The sequence below is a fragment of the Cupressus sempervirens genome, chromosome 6 (genome assembly GCF_028749045.1).
Source record: "Cupressus sempervirens isolate cs-2001-9-10 chromosome 6, ASM2874904v1, whole genome shotgun sequence".
Taxonomy (NCBI): Eukaryota; Viridiplantae; Streptophyta; class Pinopsida; order Cupressales; family Cupressaceae; genus Cupressus; species Cupressus sempervirens.
Genome location: NC_143123.1, coordinates 12,825,038 through 12,835,369, shown reverse-complemented (window position 1 = coordinate 12,835,369; position 10,332 = coordinate 12,825,038).

Genomic DNA, 10,332 nt, shown 5'->3' with positions numbered 1-10,332 from the left:
GTTAACAATGATAACAGTGGTAAAAGGCGATAGTGTGCAATGGATCTTAATGTTGTTTATAAGGGCATTTGAGGTGGTAGTAAGATGAAACCTAACTTTACTTTGGTCACCCATAAGAAACAGTTGACATTCCTTGGCCAAATCTTAGAGACAAGACTGAGGAGCATCTTCAAGATTGATGACTTAGTTTTTATTTAAATTATGGAGATATTTTCAAGAGAGCAATACATAAAATCCCATTGCTACTACAAACTAGCATTTACATACCTCCTATACTCGTAGCATCAAGCCTTTAATTGGGCATAAAGGTGAAGGTGAAACAGGTCTTGCATGAGTATGTTAAAGAGGAGTTTCTATATGAGTATGTTAAAGAGGAGTTTCTATATGGGATTTTTAAAGGTGAAGGTGAAACAGGTCTTGCATAAGTATGTTAAACAGGAGTTTCTATATGAGTATGTTAAAGAGGAGTTTCTATATGGGATAAAATCCCTTCTTGCCATGGTGTCAGTGGGCAAAGGGTTTGCCACAAAGAATGGTGAATAGCTTCATGTTAGGAAGTTTTCTCCCCATTATGGTTGCTACTAGAAAGTGGGAGACAAGAGCCAAGGCACAAATTGGTTGGGATTCTCTCAAATATTTTCTCTAAGAAGGTCTCCAAAGGAAAAGAATGAAGATTGAAAAGGTAAAGAAGTAGAAAAGACTGAAACACATACAATTCAAACCCACAAACTATTAGGTAAGTTGAGTTAAAAAAGAAAATGGGATTAGAAGGTTTTTTCACTCTTTGAAAAATATGTCTTTATTATATGTCACCCTGGCAACTTCATTTTTCACCAGGCTGTCACTAGGAAAAATTGGGGCAGCTTCATTTTTCACCCTAGCAGCTTCATTTTTTACCAGTCTGCCGCTGGGAAAAGTTGGGTACCACTAAGAATTGCCACTATCTGCAAGGTAATCTTTTAGGGAACATGCTCGAGATATCGAGTCCAAAACCTTCTACAACACTATGGTATGCGCTCTGCAGCCCTCTTGTTAGTCCCGCCTTTTTAAAGGCGAGACTAATATTTTCGATGGACCCCCTGCTTCGATCCGAATTAATTTACCGTAAACAAATATGTTATATTCTAAAGTCTGTGTAAAGTTTGAAAACATTGATTTAAAAAAATAATTATCAGATTGTAATTCCTTTTTTTTAATTGGTTCATCGGCAATTTCCTAGGGGTTAATTCTAATTTTCATAGACAAAAATTATAAAAATTACATATAAGCAGATGTGGGTAAGGCATAATCCGTGTGTGTGCAGAGAGCAGGTAGACCTTCCCGGCCCGGGCGGAAGGTTCCGCAAAATTTAATTTCTGAAGAAAAAAAGCCAAAAGCAAAATGATAACAGTGTAATAAATGTATGTCAGGCAACGTGTCTATTCCAAGGTAAGATGTAGAATCAATTGATGGAGACGATTCTAATTTAAAATCTTACTACAATATTTCATTTCTAACCATGGTGAGATGTTTCATCAAACATATTATTTAGCATTTATCCCAAGTCATTGTCACTTTAAAAGCGTTTAGATGTTCGCACTGATTTTTTATGATAATAAAAATGAATTTTATTATTGAGTTGTTTATTTTTTTTATAGTGAAGAAGGTTAGATTTCTATTGTTTTTAAAAAAATTTAAGTTGGGGAAGCATATTTGGAAGTTGTAAAAATAGAAATAAGTTAAAATTTTCTTTATAAATTTACAGAATTATTTAATTCTTTATAAATTTATGTCGAAATAAAAGCGACTGCGAGAAAAAAAAAAAAGTCAACAATATTTTATAAAACCAAATAAATTTTATTCATTTTGTTTTATACATTTTTATTAGTATAAATATTTTTAATTTCTTTATTTATAGATATTATTTTATGTATTTTTAATTGTATATATAAATACAAGATTTATTTTTAATTTCTTTATTTATAAATACTATTTTATGTATTTTTAATTGTATATATAAATGCAAGATTTATATCTTTATTCAATTGAATATCTAGATAACTTTGAAAACTGTTTTTTTATATAATTTTTTTAGTGAATACTTGTGCAAAATTCGGATAATTGTTGGTTATAAACTTTAATACACAGTTGAATATACTTTAAAATGAGAAAAATAAATATATTTAATCTTTGAAACTCAAATTGGTGACATGGGTTATTTCTACTTGTTCATAAGGCTCATTATGAAGCAACATATGTTTTGGATGTAATTATGAAAATAAAACACTTTACACATTTTTACACTTGCTATAAATTTGTTTTAATAATAATCTACTTTCTAAGACTCAAAAGGCGGGACTCCAGCTCCACAAGAGCTCTTGTTTCTTAATTTCTGGCTCTGTTTGGTAGGGAAGAATATTTTTAACCATTTACTGTGAAAAATCAAACTATTGCAGTCACTGATTATTAATCTCCTATCACAAATGATTATTAAACTGCTGAAAATAAATTCCCAGCTAATATCGAAAAATAACACAACTGCAACTTCACTTAAAATACGGAAAGAAATGCGCAACAGAATCAACACAATATTTTCGGACAAATTGTCCCTTGAAAAACCCCTAAGGGAAAACCAGTTCTACAGATGAGAAATTATATTAAACTTCAGCAAATCAAGAGATACAAAATTCCTTGCCTCACACTGGCAGAACTCCAACAACCTCCTAATTTCTCCCGCTGATATTTCTCACTGCTATCCCTGCGCTAACACTGCGCCCTTGCTAACACTGCAAGACTGTTTGCTAACACTGCAAACTGCTTCACAAAAGCTTCTCTCTTATGTGCCCTTGCTAACACTGCAAGACTGTTTGCTAACACTGCAAACTGCTTCACCAAAGCTTCTCCCTTGTGCCCTTGCTAACACTGCAAGACTGTTTGCTAACACTGCAAACTGCTTCACCAAAGCTTCTCCCTTGTGCCCTTGCTAACACTGCAAGACTGTTTGCTAACACTGCAAACAGCTTCACCAAAGCTTCACACTGTGCCCTTGCTAACACTGCAAGACTGTTTGCTAACACTGCAAACAGCTTCACAAAAGCTTCTCTGCCTTGTCCTCCAAATGCCCCCTAGACCCCTTTTTATACTACTCTCGTTGGTAAACCAACGACCGAGATTAAATCAAACCAACGGCTAAAATTAAGACAACTCAACAGCCAATAATAGAATTGGTTGCAAAGTGTCCAAAAGGGAATCTCTAAAATTAGTAAATAATAACCATTTACTAATTTTAGGCAAGTGGACAAACAGCTGTCCAAACCACCCATAAATACAACCGTTATTCATAGATAAGGACGAACAGCTGTCCAAGCTACCCATAAATAGTGCTGCTATTTCCGAGTCAGAAATAACAGCTGTCCAACTAACAATAATTAACATTTACTTGTCTCCATTCTTTTGTTTGGATTTTCTGCTCTCATCTTTTTGGGGTTCGATTCCAAGCATTCTGAGAGCTAAACCCCTCCAAACCCAAATAAGTTTGGGCTTTTTTCGTCAACTAGTTTTTATGTTTTAGACATTTCTTCAACCTCTACAGATTTATGGTATTATGAATACATCAAACTCATTTATGTTTGTAGCGTGTGCTTCCTGTAGCTCCAACTTAATTGTCCTCTTTTTAGCATCTATAGCACAAGCTTTGTCATATATCTCTGGCAATTTCAGGAGATCTTATCAAAGAGGAGCAAGCAAAGAGTCTCCAGGAATCTGATATGATGTCATTATCTATTTCAAAAGCAAGTAGAACATTAGGGCTTTTCGCAAATGATGACAACGGATAATTATCAAGGCCTAATGAAAAATTTGTGCAGAAATAGTAATAGTATTCCTTGAAACCACAAAAAAAATTGTGCAAAAACTTCCTCATAGGACGAAGTTGCAGCATAAACGCAACCCCTTGACCCATCTATATAGCAGACCAATTCCATGGCATTCATATATTCATTTAGTACATCCTCCGACTCTGAGCCACACACCATGTAAACATACACATGCACAATGTATATTATCTGTTATCTTCACTCCCTTCAATGCCAGCTGTTTCTCTCAACATATCTTACAACACTCCTGCCAAACAAGTAGAATATAAATCGTTTTGGTCAGGGGACATACCAATTGCTATATAGGGCTTTACCCTCTAACTGGTAAAGCAACCAAGCAAAAGTATTCTCTTTCCGAATACTAATTCTCCATTTTTAGAAAGTTAAAATACTGAATTACAGAATGCCATCATTGGCGACTGTTATAGCTTTAGATATGAGAAATCCTTTCTCTAAGAACAAGCCTGACACGGGATGGTTGGCTAACATGATTCAACGCTCTTTATCTCGTCATAGGTGCGAGAACTACCCTATATTTTTGCCAAATATATGTAAACCTCATAAAATTAATTTGCAATTGGGAAAAATGGTAGACTTCACTGCAACTTGGCTTCCAAATTTCCAATGTGAATTTGTTTCCTTTTTTCTTCGAATTCATCAAAATCCACTCACTTTAATCTGATTCCTTTTGTTTCTTTCTACTCTTTCCCTACTTGTAACAAATCAGTGGATATGAATGTAGACATCAATTAAATAAACAAATAAACAAACACAGCATATAAAAAATTCAAAATAAAACTGCATTCTAATATTCTAATACTCTATAGCAGTTGAATATCAAGTTACCTTGTCAAAAAAACTTTGCTAGAAATGTAAAGTTTAAATATATTATGTACCAAATATCTTTTGATGGGGTGTCCCAAATCTAATCGCACTATATAACAATGAATGTTCTTCGAAAATTGATGAAATATATGGTTCGTGACAGGCTTAGAAAAAAAAATTCAGAAGCAGAATGCTAAGTTTCCTCTGCTTCAACATTGCGGAAAGAACATGTTCCTAGCCTTCGACTCTGTCTATGTATTTTTGCATAAAAAATACAATCTATTTTGTTGTTACATGTAAATTACCAATTAGAATGGCATGTATAGAAGTCTAAATTCAAGAAAGTTCCTATTAATGAGTGATGCCAAATAAGATAGCAATAAAAGACTTGTCATCAACATAGAAATGAAGCTCACATTGTGGAACATAGGAGTGATATATTTTTAATAAAGTCATTAGATTATGAGTAGGTGTTACTATTCTCGCTTACCTTGAAAATAAATGGAGAAATTGACAACCTTCTTGCTACCTTATAGAGTGGTGTTTGATGAGTTGACTTATTCCTAACGTATCTTTTATATGAAATCAAGAGACATCCTGATGTAACCTTTTGAGATCTTAGGTAAAATAATGACATTATATGGGTGATGAATGTTGTATTTTAGAAGTGTCCTCTTGCAATTTTAGTGATGAAGAAGTTTGAGCTTCTACAATTGATGATTATGAGATGTGTCCTCATTTCTCATTAAGATTCCTTGTTTGAAGAATTATGTGTAGAACATGGAAATTAAAGTGAAGTATAATTTTGTTTAACTTGTGCTCTTGTAAGTTATAAATTAAGAGATGCTATTGTTGCACCCATAGTGGTGTTTTTCTTCTTGGATAAGATAACTAGAAATATGCATACCTTCTAAAGCTTATTGATAGTGTGATCATCATTTAGGTCTATTATGACATGATTTCATTGATTTGAATATGAGTCAGTAAGAGTGATTGTATTACCTTCCTATTATGAGATGAAGTTTGTACTTTTGGAAAGAGTTTTCCTTAATGTGTGATATGACTTCCTAATGGACATGTGAGAAGAATGCTATAGAGCTAAATTACATTCCTATGTAATTGATTGAAACATATTATCTTGCATTAGGCTATAAGAGAGTGTGTTACTTGTATTGGCAAAAGTGTTGTACTTGTCTAATTGAATTGTAGAAATTATGTTGCACAATTCCATTATCTCCTCTTAGTTTTACTTGTTTAGACTACCTCGTTGTCGGGCTAGGTATCTTTCATGTCAGGAAAGATTCCGGAGAATTTTAACAACTTCGTGGTAGGATGGTAAAGCACTCCTACAATATTCTCTCCCTTGTGTTCTTAGACAGGTTCTGGAGCTCTTTTCAACTTGGTCGCCATGGTTATACCACCTAGTATCTGGCATCTGGTATTAGTAATCTGGTAACAAATTTACAGTTTCTTTTAAATTTGAGCATACATGTAAAGTTAATGATAGTTAATCGACTAATCTTGACTAGTCAATATTCAAAAGACTTTGACTCTCGTTGATTTTTTTGCATATTACGGAGATTGCTGATGTGGCATTTATTTTGCAGGGGCAATCGTTACACTTCCACCTTTGTCCAATCCCCTGCATGGTAGAGCATTATTTTACCAGAAACCTTTGGCCTGAACCTAAATGACACGTTATCCATGTTCACACAAAGTAAATATGAACACTCCACGTTCCCATTAACACACTCCACTCAAAAGTGACATGACTTCATATACATTTAAAAATAAACTAAATGATGTGTATATATAGAACCATGATAACTTATAATGTTCCTAATAGGCCTTCGGTATTAGAGGACTGATTCAATTTGCAAGAAAAATATGTGTACGTAATTTATTAAACTATTCTCCAAACACATTAACACTTTGAAAGCTTGTTCATACATGAAAGCTTGGTAGAGCTCAATCAAATATATTACTAGTCTTTTATTTTCTCATATGATAATATGATCAAACAGTATAAGGATGGTGATTTACATATGAATTGATCCAAAATCTCTAATTTTAATTTTTATGCTGACATTCGATGGCATTCTATTTTTGAGGCATTTTGTCAAAAAGTTCATGCCTACCCTTCTTTAAAGCTATCATTTCAGCATAACAGGCAATGATGCTAACAAAAGTTCAGAATTTCTCTTTACACTTGCCAATTACATTTTCTAAAACGCCTCCAAGGCCTTGTTAACGAAACCATTTTGTGCTTATCGGTCAACAATGGCATTCCGCAAGATGGTATAAGGCTGATGCATCAAAGTCTCACAAGAATACCATTTTGTGCACATCCTGCGATCATTACATCTGTATTGCACCTACTGGTATGTTGTGGACTGTTACAATCGCCAATCATAATTGTGCTTCCTCCACATATGTGCACTGAATACCAGCTTCTTGTTGGGCTATACAGTGGGTTGAACATCACCAGCAGCAACTAATGAATAGCATTTCTTAAACAGTTGTAATCACCCTCAACAACGAGCATGGAATACTGCAATTGGTCACATACTAATGTGGCTCACTAAATAGTCATAAAACATAGTTGTAGACTCTGAAATCAGCAACAGTGGTGCTAAAAAAAAGTTTCAGAAAAATATTAATGAACTCCACTGAATCTTTGTATGACATATCCTACCTTGTACTAATATTTAGAATAAATATTATTGATATTTAAGTATATATATTTTTTTTAATATAAAACATAATGTTAATCTTATGATTGGTTTAAAAATATCATTAAAATTCAATGTTTCATTAATCAATATCAATTTTTTTTTTAAATATTGTTGTTCCTAGTATATAAGGTGCATGTACTAAAATTTTAAATCTATAAACATTATTCAAATCTTTTAATAGCTCAACCATCTAAAATACAACTAAAAATATATTCATGGTTAATTCTTCAACCCTAACATCCTATCACTTTTAGACTTGGAGCTCAAAACATTTGTGATATGCAAAATGATGATTAAAAGAATTCAAATATGATACAATAACTTTATACTCTACTTAAAAGTATCTACATAATGAAAAATCAACCATGCTTTTGATTATAAGAACAATAATAGATATTGTCGAAAAAGTATATTGAAAAATCAACCTTTCTTTTGATTATAAAAACAATAATAGATATTGTCTAAAAAGTATAATGAAAAATCAACCTTGCTTTTGATTATAAAAACAATAATAGATATCGTCTAAAAAGTATATCTCACATTCTTGCCGAGAAATATTTTTAATTTAATGTATATTAGTTCCATATAGCTATAACTTGCAAAAAGTTTGAGACATGAAAATAAATGAATAGATAAAATATCTTCTTGAATTATGTATTACAAAAGACTGCATACAAATAGAGGATGAAAGATGAAAAAGTAAAGTGTGAAAATAAATAATGTATGACCATAAAATGGAAATTTGAAATGTCGTCAAAACATGTTATGGTTCTTCATATGTTGATATTGATAATATGTTCTCTTTTGATGCACGTTTATCAACCAAGGTGATGTACAAACTTGTGACACTTTTGACACTGTCAAAAAATTTAATGTCATTATTCTTGAACTATTTTCACAAATTTTGTATTGGCATTGCATTCATTACAAATGTATCTTTTGTAGTACTATTGGTTCTCTTAAATATTTTCGCATGACATTGTTTATAGTGTAATTTACATTACTAAACTAAGCATCTTATCTTTGATGCATGTATCTCCTTGTTTTATACATTGCAATTATTGATTCTAGTTGTATGCATCTACTCACCAATTATGATGCCAGTCACTCCTTTCCATTGAACCTCGTGATTGTGATTGCTTAAACAATGATCTTCATAAATATACATGCATCATTTGTTGCTCACTATCACATCAAGTTGCAAGCATATTCCTTTCATTGATGCTCTCACTAACTAATTTCGATGACACTCAATTCTAGTTATTTAGGTTTTCCTTTCAGATCATTGATTATACCGCTCTTAGTTTTTTCCATGACACTTAGTTCTAGTTATTTTTAGCTTTTGCTTTCATATCATTGATTATACCACTGTTAGTTTCTTTGGTAATTTTTTACCATCAATGTTCAATTTTGCAATTTCAATTTTTAAGAGTTGTTGAATTTTAAAGCTTTTAGCCCCTCCGATCTAAATATGTTCTAAGAGATAATGATCTCCACACTTAAAATGTTATAAAATGGCGATGGGCTGATCTTTACAAATAAAAAGTTATGCATGACATCTTGCATTCCATTTTAAGTTCATAACTAAATTTATAACTGCACTAACATGTCACTCCAAAACCCAACCCACTAAAGGCAGGAACTTTGGCGCTTGCGCCCCTTGTTATTATATGGGATGACATAAGGAAATGATGGAAGTATTTTGAAAAAATGGACATTTCATATACATTTTTTATTTAACTACATTTATAAGATAAGAAGATGAGAAGAGTTGACGATGCTTCGTAAGCACCAATAGGTTTCTTAAGTCTAGAACTGGACATTATTTATAATGCGAGTCTGGGGAATTGAGCGGTAGAGGTAAGATCAAAGGAGTGTATGTGAAGGCTAATTTTAAGGTAGAGTTGTGTGATTGAGGTGCCAAACTTTTTTTAATATGTGGTTGCAATTTTTTATAGGTTTTTTATGCCATCGTGTTTGGTAGTGCCACAAAAGAAACAAGTGATTGGGAGAAGTCATCTATTTTGAAGCAATGTAAAAAAAAAATTCAAATCCTATAAAGTAAATAGACAATTAATTTTTGTCATATATTTATAAATGATGTTTTACCGTAAATGTGGGGTCCTTGTTTCATTTGTCCACTTATATATATTGAAGAATAACATAGTTGGAAAGCTAGAAGCTTTAAGGGATGAAAAATAATATGAAATTGGAAGGCTAAGAGAGGCTAGGTGTTTGTTAGATGTTTTTAACTTTTTGACAAATCTCTATACTCATTATGTAAGCCTTTAATATATAGTAATAAAAAAAATGTTTTATTGAGCAAACAAAAATAATATATATTATTATAATTATTATATTTGATAATATAATTCCATAATAATTTGTTTAATATCTTTCATACAACATTGTGAGTGCTACTAGCATGTGCACACACACACACACACACAAAATATGTTGATTTTATAGATAGTTAATTTTCATCATATATTTATAAATGACATTTTTATTGTAAATGTGGGGCCCTTGCTTTATATGTGCACTTATATGTATTGAAGAATAACATAGATGGAAGGGTAGAAGCTTTAGGAGAAGAAAATAAATATGAAATTGTAAGGCTAAGAGAGGCTAGGTGTATTTTAGATCTTATAAGTTTTTTGATAAATTTGTATACTCTTGTGTGAGCCTTCAATATATAGTAATAAAAAATAATATTTTACTAAGCAATAATAATAATACAATTCCAGTTATTATATTTGACAATATAATTCTATACAAATTTTGTTTAATATCTTTCATGCAACATTATTACTACTACTAGCATATATACGCATAGAAAATATGTTGAGAGATATCCTTCCAAGGGTACCTTTGCTATCAATTCCTCACATAAATGTCTAATAGGTGCCTCAAAAATG